Raw genomic sequence first — 12496 nt, forward strand, 5'->3', positions numbered from 1 at the left:
TAAGCGTCTGCCTCTGGCTCAGGTCATGATCCCAGGGTTCTAGGATCTGGTCCTGCTTCGTGCTCACTGCTCAGTGGGGAGTCTGCTTCTCCCTCTCCCTCTGCCTCTCCCCACTGCTCATGCTCTCTCAGTTGCTCATTCTTGCAAATAAATAAATAAAATCTTTTAAAAAAAGAAAAAATTTCAATCACATATTATCTGGGATAAAATTAAAAAAAAACAATAGTAGATTTTTGGAGCATACAAGAGATGATCTTGAATAGTGGTATAAGCAACTATTTTATCCTGTAGACAAAAATAGCTTGTGTGTGTGTGTGTGTGTGTGTGTGTGTGTGAGAGAGAGAGAGAGAGAGAGAGAGTGAGGGGGGGGAGACCCACAGAAAGAGAAAGGCTGTGTTCAGATCGGGTTTAAATACCAGTGAAAGGAAAATTATTTTTCCTCCCCATATCAGTATTTCAAAGTATTATTAGTAAGTAGATATAATATTCTATGTTAGTTTAATTTATTGAGTTCCAGTGGGAAGAAATCAACAATTCCCATGTACTGACTATGTTTATGGGATGGATTACTATGTTGTGTGTGTGTGTGTGTGCTTGCACACACGCACACATCCTGGCTAAATACACACTTCAATGTTTTCTTTTATTTCACTTTATTATATATTTATTCCACGGTAATACATAGTGAATGAAATACAAGTACATGATTTAAAACCGACAGCGTAATGTACCCTTAATTACATTTCCAAAAGCAGACTCTTTTAACCTTTCTATTTGGGGTTCTAATATTTCATCCCATCATGTTAAAGAATATACTCTTGTCTCCATTTCTTGATTTATCAGTTCCTCACTATATCTAATGGTCTTTCCTAAGAAAAATGAGAATGTAGCCAACCTTACTAGTTCTAATTAATCTTCCCCTTCTGAAACTATTTGGTAATTGAAGTATGAATTTTAATTTTATTTTTGGACCTATCAATGTATTTTAAATGTTTATAAACCTATTTTTATCAATTTTTCTTAATAGCTAATTCCCTTTGAGAAGACATTATTATTATCTCTTCCCCTTGCTGCTTCTCCTATTTCCACCATCTAAAAAATATAAATATGCATTTACACATAGTTTCTTCTAAGCTTAATTAGACTTTTCAGATTTTATCTATAATTTGATTTAAAAATTTGAAGAGCAGTAATATTTATGATACTAAAATTACATAATTATTTTGCACTGCAGTATTAAAGAATGTGCTTTGAATAAAATTTCTTCACAAAAATCCCCAGTGATAAAATGCAAAGTTCATTTGATAGATTATGTTCCCACTCAGGTAAACTAGTGTGTTTCTTCTTACACGCCATTGATTTCATAACTCATTTACCATTTCATTTTGTTTTGTATTTAGACCTTATTTTTCCTTGAATGACTTTGTCTACATATTTTGTTGTTTTTCCTTCCATATTTTGAAAATTTTTTTCATTTTAATAGTAACAGAAAAATACAAATCAGATACACTCAAGTGTTCTTAATCTTGGAAGTCACACTAATATTTACGTCCGTAAGACTCTTAAAAAAGACCTTGGGCATTTAGGCCGGAAGTATGAAAACATGCTTCCTCTTCTGATCTTTGTCCTGTTTTACAGCTATATCTTCTATGAACTTTCCTTCATTGTATTTCCTGGTTAGATCCATTTTTTTCAATAGATATTATTTTATCTTCTTTCTTGTATTTCTCACTCATTTTGCTTGATTGCCTCCACATAAGGAAAACATTTTGTGAAAGACAAACTATGGAGTCATATTTTAAAGCTAATTTCAATGTCTATTTTTAAAAGTTGTTCAATGTTTTGGTAATATGTAGACTGTGAGTTAAAAAATATTGTTTTTAATAATTGGGTAAATATTGTATTCACTTATGAAAGTTTTATTGAATTTATTCAAATGATTTTAGAGCAGCTATTGAAGTGATCATACTGAATTTCTCCCTTAATTTATTAATGTGATAAAATACAACTACCAGTTTACCTACCTTAAATATTAGCTATATTTCTGGATAAAATACTATTGGATCAGGGGGAATGGTTAAAAAAAACAATATACTAATATCTCAGTTAAGCTTTGTCATATTTGGCCAAAAGCTAATAACCTTTCTGTTTTCCTGATGTTGTAATCAAACTTGGATTAGCTTCAAAAAATTAGTGGTATGATTTGACATATTTTTATATTATCTGGTGCAGTTTTTTATAAGGTAGAAATTATCTTCTACACAAGTAATTAATAGATTTAACCTAATGACCATCTGACCCTTGTGATTCTTATTTAAAAAAAAAGATTTTATTTATTTATTAGAGAGAACGAGCATTAGTGGGGGGAGAAGTAGAAGGGAGAAGGACAAGCAGACTCCACTCTGAGCACTAAGCCCCATGTGGAACTCAGTCCCAGGACCCTGAGATCATGACCTGAGCTAAAATCAAGAGTCTGACACTCAACTGACTGAACCACCCTGATGCCTCCCTTGTGATTTCTCTTATTTGTGGGGAAAGGATGGTGGTTGACTCTCCAACTTTTTTTTAAAGTTTTTTTGTCTACTAATTTTAAATATCTAGGACAACTTGGTAAATTATATTTTTCTAGAAAATTTATATTTTACTCCGATATTCAAATATAGAGCATATATTTCTCTCTTTCATCTCTTTTGTATTTGTAATTATAGACATTTTTATTTATAAATTATTTTTTTTATTTTGATCTTATGAATGAGGAATTTAAATTAGGGATCTCTTAACTCTACTGTTTCATATTTATATTTCATTAACACCAGTATCATTTTTATAAAACCTTATCTACTACCTCATTTATGTTTATTACCCCATTTCTTGATTCAAGATTTGAAGCCTTCAGTATTTTGTTAAAATTCTGTTTTTTGTTGTTGTTTTTTGTTTTGTTTTGTTTTTGTTTTAATATGCACAATTTGGCAGAGGATTTCTACTTCTTGGAAGATAGAGTAGTCATGCTTTTCCTTATCTCTCCTGAAAGTACAATTAAAAACCCTGGACATTATACATACAACTAACACAAGGAGACTTAAAAGTGAAGAAAAGAAGATTAGCTGCCTAGGGACTTTAGACCCAGGATTGACATAAGATTGGGTTTCCTTGTTTATATTTGATTTTCCCAGACTAGGGGCTGGAGAAGTCAGAAATATCCAGATGCACAGATGAAGAAAAAAAAACAAAAAACAAAAAAACACTGCTTTCTCTAACCAAAATACAAAAGAAGGGGAAGCCTAGAAAAATGAGAAATTTTAGAAAATAACTTCTAGACTGCAGCCATATTTTTCCCCCAGTGGGGGAAATATTACAACATTTCAGCACTTTTCTTTTGACCAGTGTTACCAGCTTCAACTTTCAACAACTGTATCTACTTGAAACACACCTAAAAATATATAGAATATTCTTACTGAGTCCCACAGCATTTCCCTATAACAACCATTTAAGTGATAATAACGATATTACCCAACGGCTGCCCTAGGAATGTTTACTATTCAACTAGCCAAGTGTACTGTCAATTCTTATTGATAATGCCTTCAAGAGATAGAGCCACTTGTTTTTTTCTAATTTTTGATTTATTATCTCCTCTTTTAAAAGACATTCTCTCCATATTCCTGGATCTGAGGTTCCTCTACAACCTTCTTCTCAATTTGCTCTCTTAAGATCTTTCTCATAGCTTTCTAAGACTTTTTGATTTCCAATTACCTTTCCCAATCAAAGAACAGTGAAAATCCCAACCTCTTTTCTAATTCATTCCAATAAGACTGGGCAGATATGGGTCCTGCACTTTCACATATCTTCCCTTAAACCCTGCCCTCTCTACAACCCCTTTAATCTACTGACTCCCCCCCCCCTTATTTCATTCTTCTTATATTTAGAGGAACAACTTTCACGTTGTTTTCATCCCTTCCTTCATTGTGTCTCTGCAAACTTGACTCTTCAAAACATTTGATTTTGGAATGGTCCTATTGGGTTCTTTTTCTCCTCCTCCTCCTCCTCTTCCTTCTTGTTCTTTTTTGGCAGTTGACCTATTCCCTATAAAGTTTGCTCTCTTGCCTTTGTAATGTATACACCGAGACACATTAAGAAAGGTCCACTTACCTATGTTTGCAAAACTTGTACCTTAAGGGAGGAAAAAGTTTGTTCTGACCCTTTTAGGGTCTCTGGTTGAGTATGAGAATTAAACTGACAAAGACAGTTTAAAAGGAAAAAAGCATACAGATTTTATTGACTTTTTACACATAACATGAGAGCCTTCGCAAGGGAATGAAGACCCAAAGAGGTGAACAGAGCAAGAACCAAGAACTTTTTATATGTTTTTGATAAAGAAATAATAAGTTTGTAAAGAATTGACAAAACTAAGAGGTTTGTACCAGGGATAGTTATTGGTGAAGAAGTAACTAGGAAGGTGAGGGTTAGGTTAATAAGGTTTGTTTGCACAGATATCTTGGTCTCAAATTTCTCATCTCTAGGGACAAGAATGTCTTCTTTTCTCTGGTACAGGGAGGGTACTATTCATGTGGGACTTTTATAACTGATTTCAGGGAAGAAGGACAAGGGGGCAAGGTCAGAGTGCCCTTCCTGCTTCTACCATTTTTTAACAAATATTTTCAGCTTAAGATATTTAATAAGCTAAGATACCATAGTTTAAGATATGGTGTCCTGAACCCTATCAGTGTATTGATATTTTGCCTGTTTTCACATGAATTTTTACTGATCCTTACAAGATCTCCATGTATGATTGAATTTCCTGAACATAGGAAGTCATTTTTCTACTCTAAGTAGACAGATTTGAAATAACACTTTCTCTACTCTAAGCAAAACCTATTTTAGCTTAGCTTGAAATCCTAGTCAAGCCTGTCTTAACTACTAAACTTCATCTCTTATCTTGCTCAACCTAGCCATGGTCTAATGATTAAAAAGACTATTTACACTTATCCCCTTAGTTAGAACTACCCACCCTGCTTAAACCTAGAGACACATCAGGGGACAGTAGCCACTGTAAACTGCATAGATAAAAAGTCCACATATCTCAAATGTCACTTCTTATTTCTAACTTTCAAGGTTTCCAAGCCATTTCTTCATGTGCTTGAGGACACTGTGGGTCTCTATGTAGTGTATATGGAATGGATGAAGAAAATATTTTGCCAGTTAACCATCCACAGCCCCTACATGTTCTGAGACAAATTTATTCTAGGCACAATGAGCCAGTTAGAAATTAAACATCATCATTTACTTGACAAAACCGAGTTAAAGGTGAGAAGTTGGACCAAAATCTAAAATGGGGATTTCTTCTCTCTCCTCTGTTAATGGAACCTAAGTACATGGTTTTAGAAGGAGCAATTAGAAACAAAGTAGTCTTTTCCCACAACACAGGAAGGTAAGTCTCATCCCAGTGAGCATATCAAATCACAGAGGAAAGCAAGGAAAAAGTGTGTTCTACATGTGGTAAAGGAAGTCATAATGAAAGAGAGAAACCACTGTTCTCTATTTTTAGCCAAATAACCCCATTCACTTCTTCATGGAATGTGGAAAATCCCGACCACCTGGGAGGTGTTAGTGTCAAGGTCTAATAATGTGGAAAAGTGTCCCACACAGACTCTGCAATTAAGAAACTTGGAAGACGTTTTGAAAAGACATGAGGTAATTTTTTCATAATAGGATGCCACAGTATCTATATACTATGTATCGTGACCAAAAGATGTATAGTTTTTAATCTGTTGAATTTCTGATAAATTTGGAAATTATAGCTGTAGATGTGTATTCTATATACCTACTCCCAGATTTCTGAAAATAAAATACTTTTCTGGATCAACTATTATTTTAACTTTGATATTCCCATATGGTTTTGCCTCATAACTTCCTCTTTTTTGACATTGGTATCAATTACTTAGGTGGTTAATTAATTAATTAATTAAATTTTACTTGTTTCTTACCCTAGTTTGACTTTGGATCATTTCCTTCTACCAGTTTTTCCCTTTGTATTTCCTTCATGATTCTTGTAAGTGTTCGTTACTATCTTAAGACATACACTGTTGGGCGCCTGAGTGGCTCAGTTGGTTAAGTGACTGCCTTCCGCTCAGGTCATGATCCTGGAGTCCCGGGATGGAGTCCCACATCGGGCTCCCTGCTCATGAGGGAGTCTCCTTCTCCCTCTGACCCTCCTCCCTCTCATGCTCTCTGTCTCTCATTCTCTCTCTCTCTCTCAAATAAATAAAATCTTAAAAAAAAAAAAGAGATACACATTGTCATTTACTTCCATTATATTTGACCCTCTGAAAGCAGACTTTTAACTTCAATGAAATTTGTCCTGTGTTTCCATAGTAACCTACTCAAAACATCACTGTCATCTTGTCATACTGCTTCACTAAAGCTTTTGCTATATCCCAGTTGTTGATGAGATAAAGTTCATACACCTCAATTTGGCATTCGAGAAACTATATGATATGATGCACATATTTTCCAAGTCTGACTTTTCAAACTCAACTCATATTTTATCGTTTAACCAAATTATAAAAAGTCATTTTTCCTTAAATACATCTTACACTCTCCTGCCACTTTATATTTGCTTTTTATAATGTTCATATAATGTGGAATACCTTGACTTTCAAAAATGTGTCTTTAATATCTTCCTAGCTTTAAAAAAATCAAAGTTTGATTTGATTTTTATCTCCCTCTTTTCTAAATTTCCTCAAACTCGAATTCTAATCCAAGTTTCTCTATGGATTGAAAATGACTATCTAGCCATGCATCCACTGACTACTGGCTTTCTTGATGCCAGTAATTAAGTATCTTCAACGCTGAATGTATTTACTCTCTTCTTATGGCAGAAATTATATAATTGTTCATGAGACAATTTCCATTTCATACTGGCAATTCAGATTAATTATATCTTCCAGTCTACTTTACTAGTATATGTAATAAAGTGACGAAGTTCTAGGCAACGAAAAGTGAGCTAAATAAAAATAAAGTACTTCCAAGAAAAGTCCATTGATAAAAAAGACAACCTACAATGAAATTCTTCATGTTTTATTTCACCATGTTCTATTTAATTAAAAAGAGGACAAGATCTTGAAGGACTACAGTGTCCCATTCAAAACAGAATTTTAGTCCCTTAGTGACTATGTTAGCTTACACTTAGGTCTAATAGATTGTGATGTCAAAAACAGATGTTTCTCATGTTAAGCCAGTGACATTATGGGGTTCCACACTAGTTAAATTAGCCCATAATACATACAAAAGCCCCTCATTTCTTTCTATATTAACTTCCACCACCATAGTCCAAGGCAACATTACATTTTACCTGTAATACTACAAGCTTCCTAATAGCTTCCCCTGCTTCTGCACTTAATTCAAAATAATTTATCTTCTTCGCAGCCAGACATATCTTTTCAAATGTAAATTCAGTTATAGCATCTTTGATTAAAACTATACAATGGTTTCTCATTTCACTGAGAATAAAATAATATGAGAATAAAATCCAAATTTCTAATCCTAATTTAAAGAAATACTCATTAAATCAAAACTCTTTTAGCAAGAGACTCTGGGAAGTGAAGTTCATATATCAGGTTTCCAGCATTTTAGGATTGCAGGCCTTATAATTTAAGGGAGGCAGTAAAAAACAAAACAAAACAGAACAGATCAAAACAAAAGGTAATGTAAGTTAATTGCAATACACACACATATGTACATCACAGTAGATTATAATACAATAAAATCAAAAGTATACTTTTTAAATCAATACTACATAGCATATTAAGTTATCAATGTATATGTAAAGAATAAATATTGAACAAATACATAACATTCATGGATTGTATTTATTTTATCCCAAAAAAAAACCCTTTTGATTGCTTACAAATACTGGTCCTTGTATTTAATCATGTATTATCTTGAGTTATTTCTTCTTGTTTTTTGGGTTTTTTTTTTATATATTTACCTCTATATATGTATATCTTGCATTTATATTATATTGTGAATTCTCAATGATATAGTACTCAATTCAGAATTGTAATGGCTATTCATAAGCATGAACCATTAATTTAAAAATAAACTGGAATTCCTTAATATAAATATGAGGATGATATATAATGAGGAACAGATGGACAATAATAGATTAGCTCAACAGGATATCATTTATGGTTGGGTATTGCAAGAATCAAGAAAAGTGTTTTCCTGCTGCTGTCATTGATACTTAAAATGTGCCACTAAATGCAGGCAAAGAAGAGTGAAGAAAGATTTATATGAAAACATGATTAAAAATATCAGCAAATTTGGTGCTGGCAGAAATCAGTTTGTCAGATTTCAGTTGCAGATCCAATATTATCTTAACTAAAACTAATGCTATAATCGTTAAAGTGACACCAACACAAGGATGAATATTTCAAATGAAAGTAAATTTTCCCCTCCAAATTGGTGTCCCCAATGTATTGTATATTGTATATTTGATAATTTGAAAGTTGTTCAATCTTTAATGTATAATTATTTGATTCAGCAATATCAACTGAACTATGTATTGAGCATTATGCAAAGTATTTAATATAAAATAGAATAATTCTATACTTTTAAAAAGCTATAATGTTGATAATGATATCAAAAATATTGAGTAATTGGTATGTGTCAGGTAGAGATTAAGGATACATAGAGGTTATCATATTTATGTCTCCAGAATGTAAATATGATAACTCCAGGAAATAAGTACCAGGTTTATCATTTTTTATATATGAAAAAATTGTAGTAGTGTACCAGACACAACTGACGCAAAAATAATATAAGATAGTCTAATAAATTAGATATAGATGTGAGGAGAGTATAGGTCTTAAAATTCTCTGGACTGTTTTAAAAGTTATTAAGGAATTTGTATTGGCATTGTTTTATGTATGTCCTGCAAGCTACAATAATGTATTACCAAGGAAAAAGAATAGAGTCAATGGGATTAAAGAAGATGCACTGAGGGGCACCTGGATGGCTCAGTCAGTTAAGCACCCAACTCTTTTTTTTTTAAGATTATATTTATTTATTTCAAAGAGAGAGAGAGAGCACGCATGCCAGAGTGCAGTTGGCAGAGAGGGTGCACAGACTGGGAATGAGGAGTGGGGGAGGGACCGAGGGAGAGGGAGAATCTCAAGCAGACTCTGGGGTTTCTACTTCATGACCCTGAGATCATGACCTGAGCCAAAATCAAGAGTCAGCCACTTAACCGACTGAGCCATCCAGGCACCCCAATGTCCAACTCTTGATTGAGTCCCATGTGGGGCTCCACACTGACCTGAATCCTGCTTAAGATTCTCCCTCTTCCTCTCCTGTCCCCCTCTTTCTCTCTCTCTAAAAGAATAAAAATTAAAAAAAAAATAAGATGCACTGAAATTTTCTAGGTAAAAGATAATAAGAGTTACTCTTTCATAGTGGCAGTAGGTAAGTAAAAGGAGCAATGCTAAAATGCTTAGTTAAAATGATAGGATCTGGGGCGCCTGGGTGGCTCAGTCATTAAGCATCTGCCTTCGGCTCAGGTCATGATCCCAGGGTCCTGGCATCCCTGCTCTGCAGGAGGCCTGCTTCTCCCTCTCCCATTCTCCCTGCTTGTGTTCCCTCTCTTGCTGTCTCTCTCTGTCAGATAACTAAATAAAATCTTAAAAAAATAAAATAAAATGATAGTACTTGAGAACATTACGGTGATGGATGAGAGAGAAATGTCTCTGAATATTTACTTTATGTCATATTTTATGTAAGATTATACAGTAAAACTAACACTTTCTCAATCAGTGTTATTTAGTGGGGGCTTAACGTCCTTGTTTGAACTTCCATGGTACCAAGCAATGAGGGATCTGCTTTTTAGACCACAAGAGAGAAAAAATCTAGAAGGAAAAGCACCATTAGGAAGAACACTAAGTTTAGAGAGAGATTAGGCAAGATGTCATTTCAGATTATAGATACATTCATTTTAAAAAGAAACTTCTTTTTAGCCCAGTTGGAGTACTCTGGGTCTCTCTCTCTCTGTCTCCCCCCTTCTCAGCCTTTTCTTCTGTAAAACGTCCTCTTAGTGTCAAATCCTCACCTCAGCACACATCTTTTCAATACTTGCCTATAGTATCTAAGAGGAATTATCTGTGATTTTTTTTTCCATGTATGTATTTGTCCAGCTCAAAGAGGATAGTCCAGAAATGTCAGGGAGTTAATGGCCCTGGAAAGAGCCCTCAACCAATTGATGGGAATTGGAGGATAAATAATCCAGCTTTCTGACTTACTGAAACTCAAGTCTAAGGCATGTCCTATACCATCTCTCAGAGATCCATAGTGATATTCATGTGCAGTTGCCCAAAGAAGTCACTTACTTGTATATATTGTTTTCTTTTAATCTCTTTATTCAAATTTCATTAATTTCTACTTTTACCCTCATGATCTCTCATCGTTATATGTATTAATCCTAATGTTGTAATTTTCTCCACTTCTATAATTTGTCTCCAATCAGCCTTTTATATTTTGAGTTTTTGAGTCTAGAAATTTACCACCAAGTGAAATATCTCATGTGTTTTATTATATAAAATTATATCATTCAATTTCAAATATTTTATAGTTTTCTTTTTGATGCAAAATTTCTTTTAAAAGATGTTTCCAAACTGTAAAATGCGTGGGGATAATGATAATTTTACTGCTGACTTCAGGATTTTGTTGAGAAATTATTCATTATTTTGTTGAGAAAATATGTTCTACTTGCTACTACTGATATTTTGAACTTTGAAAATGGGGTCAATTGATGAAAATACCCTGCATATGCTGGAGAAGAATATCTTTTATTTAATGTTGGATGCAGTTTTTTATTGTTAAACAAATGTGCCAAAGATTATCTCTGTATATTTGTCCCTATATTTCCTCTACAGGCTGATGTTCATTAGCACAAAAGTCCGCAGAAACCAATTCAAATTTTTACACATCAATTACTTTAAAAATAGCTCAAAGAAGAAGATTTTTAGCCACTTAGAGCCTACCTGCTTTGCATACCCTACAAAACTACATCTAATAGCTTTTACCCATTGATAAGATAGAGTTGTCATTATAAGACCCAAATTATATGGTGATATAACACTTGGTTAAACTCCCATTATTTCTATTGAAGACTGATCATCCAATGCTATAGATTAGGTGAAATTATTTATAGATAATTTTGAATTTTGATTTCTGTAGATTGCTTCTAGCCACTTTCAGCAAATTCCTGTAAGAGAAATGAACTCATGCTATAGTTTGTCAGTGACTTAGAAGACATGGAAAGAAAAAGAGGTCTGATCAGAGAGGTGGTTAGATTGTGGTTAGACCTAATTTGATGAATAGTAAGAGACTTGGTACATTGTTGGATTGAGTATCAGCAGCTTTATTATGCCACCCTGACACTGGCATGAGGGTAGTATTGAACCAATGGGTTTCTCTTTAAGTGCACTGTCAAATAATGAGTTATTCAGTGGCAAAGATTAGAATTAAGATATTTTCTTCCCTTCTCAATTCAAGTTTCCTATTTTGCATAGTACCAAGGAATTCAGCATCAGTTTGGGGGAAAGGATATAGGTGGGGCACAGTGGCCAAAAAAGTAAAAACAAAATTATCAGGCTTTACAAAAAAAAAAAAATGATTAAATGAAATCTTGTGGTTTACTTGCACATGAACCAACAAGGAAGAAATGGATCATAAACATATTGTTTTTGAAAGAATGATATTGTCAAAGAAACCCAGTCTTGACCTACAAAAATCTAATTCTTTCATTCCCAGAGCAAATTCCTGGGCCTACAAAACTCTATCAAGCAGCATGTGGGCTACCAAAGCTGTACAGCCTTGATGGGTGGGAAGTTTCCCCAATGGAGTCCTCATATGTGGCGGAAGAGGATGTGGGACAAGGAAGGCAGCACCCATTGATAATTTCTAGATAGGAACGCTGAAAATGAGGAAAGTATGGAAAGAGGGTGCATGTAGGTGTTTGAGTGATTAAGTGGCAAATGGATGTATCATATTATTTGAACCACAATATCAGTTCTCCCTCTGTTTCCTCAGTATTTGAACACTTCAATGTTAGTTGGGCTCATTTCTCCCTAAAATAAAATAAAATTTATCAAGGTTTTTGCAAGTTGATATAGTAACAAAATAGAAGGAAGCTGGGTCCCTAAAACTTTGGAGACAAAAAACCAGCCTGGAGACCCTACCTGAATGTATATATAAGAGAAATATAAACCACTATCTTCTTAAACAACTGCTATTTTGGCTTTTTTTGTTGTTGTTATGTTCACATCCTAATCTAACCTAATTAAATAACATGCTAAATAATTACAAGAAGAGGTTAAAGTCACTTACTAGAATGCATTAATGTATACTTTAAAGTTAGAAGAAACAAAAATAGAGATAAAATATCAGAAAAAATATATCCAGGAATATTCTATAAAAGAATTAAAAGTATGTATTCTTGTGATCT

This window comes from Eumetopias jubatus, unplaced genomic scaffold (assembly GCF_037043125.1).
Source record: "Eumetopias jubatus isolate StellerSeaLion01/CBP00866 unplaced genomic scaffold, mEumJub1_p1.0 scaffold_2, whole genome shotgun sequence".
NCBI classification, from domain to species: Eukaryota; Metazoa; Chordata; class Mammalia; order Carnivora; family Otariidae; genus Eumetopias; species Eumetopias jubatus.